General features: G+C 37.5%; 1 protein-coding gene and 1 long non-coding RNA gene across 9 annotated transcripts in view; one reads left to right on the forward strand and one right to left on the reverse strand.

The window, feature by feature from the left end:
- The window catches only part of AstC-R1 (Allatostatin C receptor 1), a 204,849-nt gene that overhangs the window by 94,819 nt on the left and 95,397 nt on the right, over positions 1-14,633 (forward strand). The gene's annotated exons all lie outside the window — the stretch shown is intronic.
- Positions 3,557-4,545, reverse strand: LOC138913121 (uncharacterized). Its single transcript, XR_011418731.1, has 3 exons — positions 4,455-4,545; positions 4,161-4,236; positions 3,557-3,715 (listed from the first exon to the last, which is right to left on the reverse strand). It is a non-coding gene; the product is annotated as an uncharacterized lncRNA (long non-coding RNA).

The raw sequence follows: 14,633 nt of genomic DNA on the forward strand, positions 1-14,633 counted from the left end.
CACTCGGGCACTGCTGAAACAAAAAAAAATGCTAGTTTGCTCACCACGTTTTAGCTAAAAGTACCTCAGAAACAAGTTACGGGATTTTACTGTAAATATATGGAGTTTTTGTCGTGACGTCATATGTAAGATTCGATGAGCTCGTCTCATCACCCTACTCGTCAAATTACTCTACACTTCCCTGATATTGTTTTTCCGGTGCATACAAATTTTTAAATAGTTAATGGTAAGAACATTTCTAAAATTGGATTGCTAAAAAATTAAAATCAATTGTATCAAATTACCCAACTCGCTTTGCTTTGGCCTTTTAAAGTTATTGGTTAAAAATAGTTTATATATTTATTTTTGATTTCTTTGAGTCTAGCCAACTTTCAGAAATGCCCTACCAGGGCAGGCAAGTGTGCCGAGCTTCATTGTAGTAACGACCAGGACCACATGCCTTGTCCCTGCTAGATTCTTCACGGGTGGGAACTTGGGCATTCACGGTGCCGAGGACCAGGCCCAGGAGGAATAGAGCACACACTTGGACTGCGTTCATCTTGTCAAAGATAGTTGAATGATCGTCTCTGGGACCCAGGCAGATATTTATACCCCGTGGGAAAGCATACGATTCGAATTATCCAAGTGATATTGCGATTTAACGGTTACCATTCAAGGTTTTTACGGCATTCTGAAAGCTAATCACTTACGTAAGCACTTCGCTCTCGCTCTAGTTTCACTTTTCACCGCTGACCTTCTCTGTTTGTCTGGCTCACTTGGCGTATGCTTGATGGCAAATGTGCAGAGCAAACAAGCGAAACGAGCAGTCCACAGACACACGCCCCCCTCTTTTCTACCCGATCCCCTCCAAATCTCTCCACTCTTTCTGGCCCATTTCAATTACATTTCAGTTTGAATTTGTATGCCAAGCGAATCGAGTTCTCGGCAAGGGCCACATCATCAGCTGTAATGCTCCCTGCTAACTTACTTAGTCACTTTCGTTTCCCACCCTTTGATTGACTGCACATTGAAGGGAACATGATACGCACTTTTCACCGCCTCACTTGTCTTCAAAGTTGTTCGACTCATTCAGAACGAGAAAAGTCGCGAAAATGCGTAGCTCTTAGCAAACAATTTGTTTCCAATGATATGTTTATTTTTGCATGGTTAAGGATTTGGTTGGCCTTCAAGTAAAAACACAATATTTAATTTAGACTTTATAGAATTTTAGGTAGAGATACAAAATTATTCAAAATTATTATAAATAATTTGGAACTCTCTCTAAATGTTTTAATTTAATAATATCATACATTCCCCGGATACCTTCTTCTGCGCCAAATCAAATGAAAATCTTTGAGGGATTTGTGTATAACCCTGCTCAATTAAATGACTCGAGAATATTTTTTAAATGTAAATTCGTAATATGACATGTTCAACGTTTTCTGCTTATAAATCTCCAGTTCTTCCCACATCCACTTGTACCGTTTCTCTCTTGCATTTTCCAGTGAATATTTAATATCCCTCTTTTCGGATAGAATGAGTCAGAAGAAAAATCGGAAAATCGGTGGTACTCAGCTGAGTGACTGTTGCTGCCCGGAGCTTACATGGGGACATAATTACCCGAAAAGTCGGACTGAAGTTGGGCATGTGGGGTGAACGAAAGTGGGCCATTATGTGTAAGCTGATAGCTTTATGCTCTTCTCTTGCAAGAAGAAACTCAAACTTAAAGTTTTTACTTTAAACTCGGCGGCTGAGTGAATAATATTTGCTCGCGCTTAAGTTCGCGCCGAACTTTTAGGGGCTCCTCCGCTTCGATTTCAATTAATTACGCGAAAAATGAAGAGGGAGAGAGAGAGCGAAGCCGGCGGAAGTTGCTTTATTTCGGCACGTGATAAATTAATTTAAGCCAGACTCGAAGCGTTCCGTGTAATGTTTTTGCATACCGTACACATCACAAGGCGTCGTCAGGTGGCATAAAACTGGATCATTCAGTGGGTGGTGGGTGTTAGGGGGCGGCGGGTGTGGGAGGCAGTTTAGGTTATCGAAATGGGCGTGGCAACAACTTAATTACGCTACGCACGGCAGCTAATTGAGTTCGTAGCCCAGCGAAAAATAAAACGCCATTTGTTTTGGCATTGAGACACAGTTTCGCTTTTCGGTTAGCAATTACACGCACTTTTCAGGACCTCGTCACTGTGGATTCAGTGGTGTGAAAATGGAATTAAAATAAAGGCATTTTATAAATTGAAAAAAACACTTGGATTTCCGAAAAATGTGTATATATTAAGCTAATTATAAGGACTTAATTAAAAAAAAAACAAAATAAATATTTTTAGATTTATCCTAATAGGTTTTTGCTTTTTAAAAATAAAATTAAAATATAATTTAAAAATAAAAGGGTTCATTATTTTTTGGTTTCCTGCGAAACCACTGTGTATCACATTTGAGGGCGTGCTTCGTGAGCATTCCCAAAAACAGTTCCTTAATTGCCTAAGTATTTGAATGCCAAGCAAACATTTGGCTAAATCAATTTGGCCAAGAGAAGGGATACTTTGACCTGACCCAGACCCCGACTTTGGACTTGAACCGAAGCGAACCCGGCTCACGGTCTCCCTTCACTTGCACTCTTGACAGCTCAATTTACTCGGCTCTACTCGCCGATTTTCGCTTCGGGACGCCAGTAATTATAACTTGGCTGTAATCTGCGTATTAATCTCAGTTTTCGTGGGGCCAGGACACAAGGAGGGTTTTGTCGGTTTCGGCTCAGTTTTCCATTTTTTCCCCGTTTTAACATGGAACAAATGCCTGCGAATTTATTTGGTTTATTGTTGCTGATGTTTTGCAGCTTTTCGCTGGCTGCTTTTGTCTAATTTACCACTTGACACGAAATATTATTAATTGGTCTAGACGAGCGCAAGACAAAAGGCGCACAACTCCTTGTTAAGAAAGCCTAATGAGCATTAAAACTAAATACATAGTTGAGAACGGAAATGGGTTATTTAAAGTACGCTGCCTAATTAATCATTATAATGAGCCAGTATTTTATGAAAAGTTTTTATAATTTGTAAATAATTTAAAGCTTTGAAAGATAGAACATATAAAAATAGTAAACATTTTTAATAACTACACTCATAAAAAAAAATCGAAGAATTTCCTTAAAATCTAGAAAATTCTTTCTTGAATTTTTGCCAAAGGCGACCTCACCTTTGTTTCAAGAAATGGTTTTTTTGAAAGGCACCATTAAAACAAGAAAAAATATTTCTTGTTTTAAGAAATTAAATTTCTTAAAACAAGAAAGGGTTTTTTAGAAAGCCACCATAAAAACAAGAAAAAATATTTCTTAAAACAAGAAAGGCGATTCTTGTTTCAAAGGTGGTTTGTTTCTTGTTTCAAGAAATTAAATTTCTTAAAACAAGAAAGGGTTTTTTAGAAAGGCACCTTTTAAACAAGAAAAACTCTTTCTTGTTTAAATTTCCTTTCAAGAAATTTTATTTCTTGATTTAAGAAATAATATTTCTTGAAAGGAAGTTTTATATTAACACTGAAACCCTAAAAATAAAATGTAACTTGGTTTTTTCTTTTGCATATTATATTTATTTACATTTAAAACATTTAACACTTAACATTTAAACATTTTTAAATAACACATTTTTGACTCAAGAAAACATTATTATTACCCAAGGTCTGTTGAACTTCATATGACCTAAGGTGATCCATTTTCTTCGCCTTTCCTCATCTATAAAAAAAGAGTTATTGGGATATCAATGAATTGTTTTTAGATAAACAACTTTTTTGAAATAATGTAATGTTAATAATAGCCAAAATACAAACACGTTGGACAGACGACCGAGAGAGAGGAGCAAGACAGGTAGAAAATGAAGGGTTGAAAATCGAATTTCAGAGAGAGAGAGGCACGGGAGAGACACGTACATACATACCTACATATATATTTACATACAGTCCTTTGCGCGAAGGGAGACCGAATGTAAGCAGGGCAGATCGTGTCAGTTTTAAGAAGGTGAAGAGAGAAACGTCGCGACGCGTAGGTCAAGCGAGCGAGAGAGAGGAGCAGAATATGAAAGGGTTGAAAATCGGGTTTCAGATCGGGTGAGCCGCGTACATGCATAGATATTTACATGCATACATAAGTATGTCAAACAAATACAACATATTTTTCTTACCTTAGAAGGTTTTAAAACAAAATTACAGCTTCGACAAACAAATTATTTGGCTGTTGCAACTGCAGGTATTTTCACTCTGAAAAATAAATAAAATGCGAGTAATAAGATAAAGTTATTATAGAACTGTACACCCACAAATTTATGTACAAATGTATGTATGTACGTAGCTCTTAGCTAAAAAACAATTCACCTAAATTGGTATACGCTTGGTAAAGAGATTTGAAATGTATCCTTTAATTACATACATACAATTGTACGCCCGCTATACAAAAAATTATATACATATTTACATACCTTTGAATATTCGGAAAAAGGCTTCACCTCTTATCCGCTTGAAAATCACGTCCATCACTCACGAATTTTTTTCACAACTGACGCTCGGGGGATCAGAGAAGTCGGTAGCCGGATAGTAGTCGGGCCCATGGTGGAACTATACAAGGTGATCTCGTCGCGAGAGCTGCCCTCTTTTGAGGACGTTATTTGTGTCAGTCTCTATCTAGCTATCTCATTCTATCGCCTAAGAGAGACAGAGAGGTAAACATATTTAACGTCCTCAGCAGAGCTGACGAGACCACCTTGTATAGTTCCACCATGGTCGGGCCGAGTAGGCCCTTCGTCCCACTTCGTTTTTCTTGTCGTTAACATTCGGCAGCCGAAGGAAGTCAATGGCTACTTTCCTATATTCTAGGGTCATTTCATTCATATATTCAAAAGTGATTTTGTCCTTAAATACGTACAAAAATGTTTTGGCTGCGACGGCAAAACAAACATATGAGATTTTCATTTTTCTATTTTTAAGAAAAATTCTTTCTTGAATTTTTTCCATCAAGAAAGGTTTTCTGTATCCAAAGGACAATTTTCTAATAACAAGAAATTTTTTTTCTATTTTCAAAGGTAGGCCGATTCAATGGCGAGATTTCCAAAATTTAGAAATTAATTTTTATGAGTGTACCCAGAATAGTTTCATTGGATAATGGTTATTCGGTCAGGCGTGCATAACTTTCCCCGACGAACGTCTAGACCCCAGACAACTCACGTGTCGGCTACGCACGAAGTGAAATCAAGTCACATCAGGTTTATCCATCCAATGTGTCATCGGTTCAAAGGCCAGAGCCATTTGACAAGTACTTAATTAGCCGACGGGGCCTTGAGGTGGTGGTTAGCCCATTCACGAGGTGTCCGCCCAACTCGACTTCGTGCCACTTTAAGTTCACTCTGTCAAGTTCAGGGCTCTGAACTCGAATGTTGGCCTGACAGGATAGCAGACTGCACCCATGTAGCTTGACAACTGCAGTGCCAGCCAACAGGACTCAACCCATCCGAATAAGTAGAGCCCGCCTTTAAGTCCTTGCCCCCCTGCAACCTGTCTATCAAAGTCAGCTGGTAAGCCACATGACTTCATTTTTGTTTAAATACAACTTAAAGGGTTGTTATTATAAAGAAGGTGCAGAATACTGTTCGAATGAATAAAAAGTATATTTTAAATTTTTGGCTTAATTTTGGAGATCTTGAAAATGTAAATAAAATAAATACTAAATATTGTTTTCTGCTTTCCTAAGCTTTAACCTTTTATTTAAATTTCTGCGTCAATTAAGCTCCCCCCACTTTTTAGCAAGTAATTTTTGTTATCATAATTGTCCACACAATGCTCAAAAAGGTTGCCATTGACAAGTGGAAGGGCCCACATTTGTGCCCCCTTCGAGTTAAATGCAAAACACAAGCGGAAGAATTTTCTGCTACCAATTTGCGGCACCTGGAATTCAGCTATTTCGCCTGTTGTTTGAAATATCACAGACAATTAAAAAGTTGCTGCCATCAAATTTAATGCTTAATTTTAGTGGACAACTTTCTGCATAATTGTTGTTGTTTAACTGTGGACCCGCTGCTAATTTATGCGTCACAAAAGGACGCAGGTAGATATTCAGGTGACATCTAATTGCATTTCGCATTGGGGAATTGTCCGAAAAATATCCACATAGAACGTGCTGCGGGCTGCATGAACTTTTTGCCAGCTCTCCACTTTTAATGAGTTGAAGTTGCCGCAATTTTACGGGTCCACGTGAAGTGGTTGGGATGTTGAATGGCTGCTGAGTGGCTGGGGGTGGGGCAGGTTGGTGTTGGGTGGTGGGTGCTGGGAGGTGCAAAGTTTACGTGTGGCAAAGGGGGCAGCCGCAAATTGGCTCGTGTGGTCGGCTTTGTTAACGTCTCCTATCGCCGTGTTCTGTCAAATTGAATCTTGGATGCGTCCATTTTATGCTGATGTTCTTTTTATGGCTGTGTGATGTTATAGCGATTATTTTGATGGTTTGATGATTCTCCTTGCGCCCTACGCCAAGGTGTGTTTCAGTAGGTACTTAAAGAAAATACGAAAATGTACTATTTTACCATTGTTTTAATTGTTATTTAAAATTCTTTTAGATTTGCACTTTTGAAATGGTCTTCACGTTTTTTTTAATTACTTATACGACACGTATAACAGTTAGTATTTAGTCAAACCAAATAATATCCCATTTATAACCTTTTAAAATGATGAATTTATGTTGAAAAATTGGTTTAAAACAGGGAGAGTGAGGAATGGTTGGTTGAAAATTACGCCACCTAGATCGAAAGGACTATTTGATCAACGGGAAACAGTGGGTTTGACTGACTTTGAAGACTTTGAAGATTTTCTCAAATAATATCTTTTGGCATGCTTTTAATCCCGCGATACGGCGTATTAGAGTAGGACCTTAAAAATTACATATAAATGTGGTCCACCCTAAGGTAAACACATTTATAAAATTGTCAATACTTTACTAATAAAGTTTTCTTGTAATCTTAAGATTTATTTAAACTATTGGTTTTTTTTAAATTTATAAAAACTTAAAATGTAAGCCACTTTAAAATCAGTGCAATTGAAATTGGAAGATACTCGTTAGGTAGTTTTTCTTTCGTCATCCAATGTTTCTTATTCCACACCACCTAATTAAAGCCAAACTGAAAGATCATAAAAACCATGGTAAATGAGGATTCTCTTTTTTCAACACAGACTTTAATGTTTCAAAAGATAATTAAAGCGTGGGTCCTTTTTCTACTTGATTGTTTGCACTCATTAAGAATCGCAATTCAGGTGAGCCCCGGGTTTTGGTCTTCTTCACTTTTTAACCCGCGGTTGAACCCCCAACTCACTTGACCCGATCTTAACCCACTTTTGCACGAAGAACTGGCTGCTAATCATTTCAATTTGCATGCACTCAACTTGTCTGCATCGGCCACTCGACTATTTATTCTCAATTATTATTAAAAAGTTGCCCACGCCAGCTGCGAATGTTTGCAAAAATATTGCCCGGATAGTATCCACTCTGCCCGGCCCCTCAAAAAAGACCACTCCACCCCATTTAGCAGATTTAGCTGGAGGCGAAAAACTAATAAAGCTGCACTGAGTGGATTCATATAGTTTGCTGAAAACCGTTCGCCACTGCAGGCTTTTTGCCTCTCGTGCATTTTGTTGATTTAATAAAGCCAAAGCTCATTAGCACTCAAACAACAAGCGGGAGCAGAACAGCAACTTTCTCTATTATTTGTATGTTTCAGTTTTAATTCCGAAATGTTTACCTTTGTTCGAGTGGGGATTCTGTTTCTGACTCTACAGCTGCCAAAGGCAGAAGGACCTGCCCGAGTAATAATAATTCTTTATGCCCAACCAGCTGACCAGCAAAGTATCTCAACCGAAATATCAAATATTTAGCCTGGGCACTCACACGCAGCCGTAAGATATTTAAGACATATTTGCATTGGACTCCCTCAATTATTGTTGAGTCCTAACCCCATTCACCGGTCTCTGATTTTGTCAGGAGCCCTTCAGTTGTGTCCCCCATCCAGGGCAGAAATTTATTTCGATTCGTATTTGTGGATTTGTGGGCAACTCATCGAAATCTGATATCTGTGGAAAGCATCTTGTGGCAGGCAGCGTTTGTCAAGCCCAATGAGAGTGCAGAATGCATTTATTCAGATGGCACACAAGGCATACCGAACAATCTGGTAAATTGCAGTAGTTCAAACTTAATATTGGCATAACAATCACAATGTGATTGAAATGGATCCAGGGTTCTGTTTCAAATTTACTGATTTTCTGGGCGAAATGCATGCCACACATGCCAGGATATTTGAATACCTCTCGACTAGGGGACGCTGTCAACGAAATAAAAGTGGGAAGAATGTGGCTCAAACACTGTAATAAATAATTTAAAGTAAAATCAATCGATTTTTAACTAATTTTTATAATCAAAAAAATTATACAAATTAATTGTTTAGTTTTAAATTTATCATTTTTTCAAAATAGATAAAATTAATCGAAATTGAATGTAACTCAACGAGTATTTAGTACTCATTTCGTGGAGCTAAAAAGACTTCCTTACATATAACAACAAATTCTTTTGAAATTGGGTAAATTCTACATTATTTACATTATTACATATAATTATAGAAATACCAAAGGTAGAATTTTTTTTGTAACAAATTATGTAAAATAAGATCAACTTAATCTTTATTTAAATCAAAATTATATAAATAACTCCATCTTTAAGTAATATCAAATTAACCTGCACATATCAATCTGATCTTTATCTGTAGAACCCGTCTAGGACATAACATAACATAGCATAACTTACGGCATTTTACATTTGACAATTGAGTTATATGCCAATATCTATTAATTTAATACAGGTGACATTTTAAATGATTGTCGTTATTTTAAATTAAAATAATTTGATCATTGTAATTAGAACTTTTGTTGCTTTTAGTTCTAAACTATTTAAAATTCGTATTGGAATCTTGCGACTATGTAAAATCCCCTTTACAATATGCTAAGAATTTTTAATAATTTCTTATGGTATTTTTACCTTATTAATGCCTTGAAACAGTTCTAAATTTAACGTAAAACGAATAAATGTGTGAAAATTTACTCTAATTTTCAGTGTTGTTTTAAGACCAGGTTTGTATATCTTTTTTCCTCCTGGACCTCTGACTCCTTTCTACACCCCGAGTCTTTGACTCCGAAGTGTCGGTTTCTCCTCTCGGATTTCCCCTCTCGGTAGCTCCGCTGACCAGAGCAATCAAAGGAATCTCGGCTTGCGGCCTTTGGCACCTTGACGCCTTCGTCGGCTCTCTCACCTATTTTCTAATTTTACTGCTGGCAAATTCAATTAGTTCCGCCTGCCTCAGTCGCTCGAATTCCGTGCCCTTCGCCTCAATCAATTTCCATTTATCCGAGCAACAATGGGAAAGTGTGGGAGGTGCCCTCATTATGCTGTCAGCTTAATTATTATTTTGACATCGCCGGCTGTACATTTAATTACTTGAAATATTTCCAACGCAACGGCTTAAGACGTTAACCTGGCTAGAGAGTAAATCTTGGTTTGTGTCCCACTGAGATTCAACTTTCGAATAAAACAAGCTGAGCAATTGCCCGGGCTTTTTACTTTTCAGCACTTTTAGCTTTGTTGTTTACTTGGCGGTTGCTTTTGTTTCCCTTTGATTTTCCTAGAACGAAATTTCAGCGAGAACTGTATTCCCCCTTGCGTTTCCTGGATAAGCCTTCGCTGCACGTGTTTATTTTAGTTTGGGGCCCCTGAACATGCAAAAACAGTGTAGGCGGAAATTCCTTTCTGGAATGCGAGCCACTGCAAAAATTCGAGATAATAAAACAACACAGACAAAGAAAAACCAAAATACAACTTTTACGAATTTTAAAATAACGAAAAGTTCTGGCTTTGCAAAACAACAACTGTGAATGGGCATTGAAAATGAATGCTTTAGAAATAAGTAAAAGTGAAATTAGAATATCAAAAACGCAAAATCAAGGCATTCGATAATTTACACTTAGAAAAAAATACACTAAATCCAGAGATATCATTTTAATTGTTCCTATGTTGTTTATCTATTGTGGTTTTTATTCATTTTAAAGAAAATGTTAATTTAACAAATATAGTAAATGTAAAGAATTCTAACCATCATTTTTATGGATTTATTTAAATATTTATTTAATATTTATTTAAATATTCAATCATGTTTTATTATATTCAAGTATTAAATTTTTTTTGGTGTACCTTAAAGTTTAAACAAGACATAAACCTACCTAAGCTGAACTTAGTTGAATATCAAACCCAACTCAACTTCATATCGTTAAAACTATTTTATATTAACGAAATTAGACATCTTGCTAAATTACCTTACAACTCTCTAATTTCCTAGCATTCCTCCGAATAGCATGCCGTGCTTGTAGACTTGTTAACTAATTCTTTACACTTCAGTTGTTCCTTACAATCTGAGTATCTTTCAGTCCTTGGTTCCTCAGTTTCTTTATTAACAGCACTTTGACCTAGCAGCTTGTAAATTAAACATCAAAAGGCTTGACCGCATAAGGAAAAAGAAAAGGGGGAATCCAAGGCTCCACCTTCTGTTCCGCCCATTCATCTCGACGGCCATTTGTGTCTGATGCTGCTGCCGTCGCTCTTTGGCAAATTAACAACATACATCATTGACCTGTAATCCGGAAAACAGGCAGCCGGAGCAGCAGACCCGTAGTCGCTTCTATATTCCCATTTAAACCCGGAGTCGATGCCAAGCTGTCGGCTAACGTCCGGCTTTGGATTTAGCCTGCATTTAGTTTTGTCTGGCGCTCGGCGTATCCGATGGGGAAAAAGTGTGGAAAACAATGGGAATAGTGATGGGAAATTGGATGTTTTCGACGAGCTATTCGTTATAAAAGTCTTCAATGACATGACAAATCAAAAAAAAATCTTCTAAAATATTATTGAGTAAATTGTTTATTTATTAGCTAATTCTAAAAATATTATAATATTATAACCAACTAAAAATTACCTCGAGTCCCGCTTCTTGCATTTTGGTACCTTTAAAAAAAAAATCTTTTAGCACTATGTAACTATTACTACACATGTTTATGTTGAAATATTTGTTATAACATTATTTCTTAACTAATTAGACTTGAGGAATTACTAATTATATTTTAGAATTCCATCTCCACTGCCAATAAGATATACCCAAGACATCCCTCATCCGGAAATGCCCAAACTATGCGAATGAAAAACAAAATGTTAACAATATGTTAACTCAAGCGGAAATATCACTTAGGAGCAACACGAAATCGGACATGGACAGCAAAAGTCTGACTTTCGTTTCGACCAACAAAAAATAAAAAAGGAGAAATCCTAGGGAAGCAAAAAAGACTTTGGGCCCGGGGCAATGGCTTCTGAGCTAGAAAAAGGCGGAAAGAATGTGTCAATAATGACTAATGGCCAAGTCGGAAAAGGAGCTTGCAGAGCCGCCCATTCTGGCTGGGATCTCCCTGCTGCCTGGGGATTCCCATTTATTTTTGCATATTTTTGTGCTGCTCATGATGTCAAAATGATGTGGGAGCCTTACCTTTTTTCAGTTTTCGAGGGCCGTTGGTCCCTGTTGGGATTCGCTTTTAATTTCAAATTCACAGAAGACGAAAACTTTTGGGCACGCCGTGTGACCCAATTTTGAAGGGGATTCATTTGGCTTTAAGAGTGGGACACATTAAGATAGATTTCATTTTTGTTACTCCATTTGCATTCGGCTAGCTGGAGACCGAGGACAAACATTTAATTAATTTAGGCTTACTCAACTCGGATCTCCAGCTAACGAGGAGATTTCGACAAGTGCCAGCCTGGTAATGGAATCTGGCGTTAAAAGGCAGACTATATCCACCAAACAAACTTTCCACAAAGTGAATACATTTTTACATTTACTTTAAATACACAGAGGAAATGGAAACCTATTAAGTAAGAATCAAAAATTCATTTAAAATATTTAAAAGCTTTAAATAATATTTAAAATAAAAGATCTATTTTTATTCACCGTTTTATAAATTGCAAAAAATTTAATGGTAAATAAAAAATGTACATTTCACTGTGCAAAAATGAAACCACTAAAACCCAATAAGCAAAACGATGCTTCATTTGGATTGGAAATGAATCAACGAGTGCTCACAATAAAAAGACCCACTCTCACAGCGGAATTCCTCTTACAGCTCTGTAATTTAAATAAAGGCAAGTGCCATTATTCCAGGAAACCGTTCTTTGATTGCCAATGCGGCCATCATCGGTGCAAACACAAACACATCATTAGGGAAAAGTGAGCCACGAATCGAAGCTCATTATGGGTAGCACTCCGTTTCGGAGCTTTTTCAAGGCAAAAAGGAAAACACGTGCCTGTTTTTCTTCAGTTGTTCGGGATAAAAATAAAATCTTGCTCGCCGGCCAATTGGTAAATCTTTTGTGGTCTGCAGCCCACAATTATGGAGAGAAAATGAAACGCTCATCTGTCGTCGCAAAAAGGAAAAATGGCCCAAGGACCCAAAGGAAAAATTCCAGAAAAAAAACTAAAGAGGGAGTGCGGAAATGGGCGAGATGAGGAGGCATAAATAACTATGTCCGCACAAAGTAAACAGAAATAAAAGCGGGGCAAACACAACAAACTCAAATTACACACCGAAATGCTGGCGGATGGGGGAAAGTGGGTAGTGGGTGGTTTTTCCTGGGGAAAGGGCGGAAGTTCGTGGGGAACGCCGAAAAGTAGGCAACTAATGTTCGCAAATGTTTGTCTGGGTTTGCTCAGGTTTGCGTTCCATTCCATTCCCTGCCATGCCAACTATGCAGGTGAGGCCTTTCCTCTGCCCTTCCCCTCCCTTCCGGTGTGTGCTTATGTAATTAATGTTTTCCTACTGGTCCGAGTCCAGCAGGAAGCAGCCGGAAATGGAAGTGTGAGCCCAAAAAGTTTGCTCCCGACGGGAAATTGTTATTGTTTTGTCGCCTTAGAAAAGCAAAGAACCAAAGTTAGGACCAGGAAAAGTCAGAAATTACTCAAATTTGGGATACCCTGCAGTCAAAAAAAAGTAATAAATGAGATTTATAACTTAAGGAATCTCGGAGATGTTCAAAAACCATCTTTCTTATTATTTAATGATTTCCTAAAAAGTTGTTCTACTAAAGCAAATAATTTTACAAATATTTATGTTTTGATTTTTGAAAAGCATATAGTAGCTTAGTATAGTAAATAAATAAAAAATAATATTAAAAAAACATTGTCCTGAAATATTCGAAGTTGCTTTTCAACACACAGCAAAATAAAAACTTATTAATGGGTGGCTCAATATAAAAACCGAAAGTACGTTTGTGTGAGCCATATTAAAGTGGAGTTGACCGCCATCGGTTTATCCCAGCCGGGTCATTGACTTGTCTCCAAGTTCTCCCACTTTCGTCCGCCCTTTAGCGTGTGTGGATGGGTAATTAAGATGCTATCTCAGGGCGTTGAAATTCGAGACGAAAAACGATTTCTTGTTTGCCATTCGGCTCTTGAGGCTTAGGCGAACCCTAAACCGTAATGTTTTCATGAAATTTCCCGGAACTCGGTCGGCTTAAAGGGACATTTTCCGGGATCTCTTTACGGCGATTGCCTATTCCCGGCAGCGTGCCATATTTTTCAATAAGCACAATTGACACCCACTCGACCAAGGAGTGGCCGTCCCGCCACTTGAAACGTCGCTGAGGCTGGAAATGGGATAGGGAAGGGGACGAGGCCCTCTGACAGTTTCCCGGGACGGGGCTAATTTACGCCTTCAATTTGTACTGGCCGAGCACTTGTTATAATTGATGGCCAGTCCGGGACAGTCGCTCACTGAGAAAAAATCTTAAAGCTACTTTAAGGATTCCTTATACATGATTTTTAAGTAATTAAACAAATTTACCAACTATGTGTATCAGATTCGGCTTAGCATCTTTTTACCTATTAAACTAATCTGTTTGTCTTTTATAAATATTATAGGTGTTTTTAACAGGCATTTTTTAAGAACCAAAAAAAAATGTAATAATATATATATTTCATTTTTTAACTAATATTTTAATAGTATTTTCAAAATCGGCATAAACATAAACCCTTATTTAATGTTGTTACCCTTTAAACTATTTTTTTTTTTGGGGATTTTACCTATTTGTTTCATTGTTTGTCTTATAAAAATGGGTAAATTATAATTCGAAGTGTGATAGCTTCTCCTCATAATTTATTTTACTTCTCTTTTCTAGGACTTTAACATTTTCTTATTCCACCAGTGTTTTTTTCAGTACAGTCCTAAGGCAGTGGAAGCAGTCAGAGGAGAGTAGGGGGAGTCACGCTTACCCGCTGGCTAGTAATTTACTTGTCCTTGCTGGGACGATTTTGCTTTCCCGCCTCTTCCTAGGTGACGCCTAAAAGCAGACCACGACCTGGTAGAGAACACTCCATATATCGTATATGTATATGAGCAGCATATTTCAGGCATCTTTATGGCTCAAGAGCAAAAACATAAATATTGGAATTGGTACGGGAAATAAAGAAGAGAAAAGGAAACGGAATCCTCGGCATGTGGCGTTGTTTACGGAAGAAACTGCCTGACCATGGGGGTGCCCCATCTAT

The sequence above is a fragment of the Drosophila takahashii genome, chromosome 3L (assembly GCF_030179915.1).
Source record: "Drosophila takahashii strain IR98-3 E-12201 chromosome 3L, DtakHiC1v2, whole genome shotgun sequence".
Classification (NCBI taxonomy): Eukaryota; Metazoa; Arthropoda; class Insecta; order Diptera; family Drosophilidae; genus Drosophila; species Drosophila takahashii.